Source organism: Morus notabilis, unplaced genomic scaffold, assembly GCF_000414095.1.
Source record: "Morus notabilis unplaced genomic scaffold, ASM41409v2 Scaffold604, whole genome shotgun sequence".
NCBI lineage: Eukaryota > Viridiplantae > Streptophyta > Magnoliopsida > Rosales > Moraceae > Morus > Morus notabilis.
In genome coordinates, this window is record NW_010362300.1 from 260,937 (window position 1) to 261,188 (window position 252).

Sequence of the window (252 nt, forward strand, 5' to 3'; positions counted from 1 at the left end):
AAATGTCATGATTTACTTTCAATCATTACTATCACATCAATCCTCTAGCACACTCAACATTTAACCAAAATTTTTTGCTATAAATCCTTGAAGATGGCCGGCCAAGTGAAGAGAAAAGTGAAGGAAGAAATGTCATGATTTACTTTCAATCATTACTATCACATCAATCCTCTAGCACACTCAACATTTAACCAAAATTTTGGGATATAAATCCCTAAGAATGGCCGGCCAAGTGAAGAGAAAAAGGAGAAA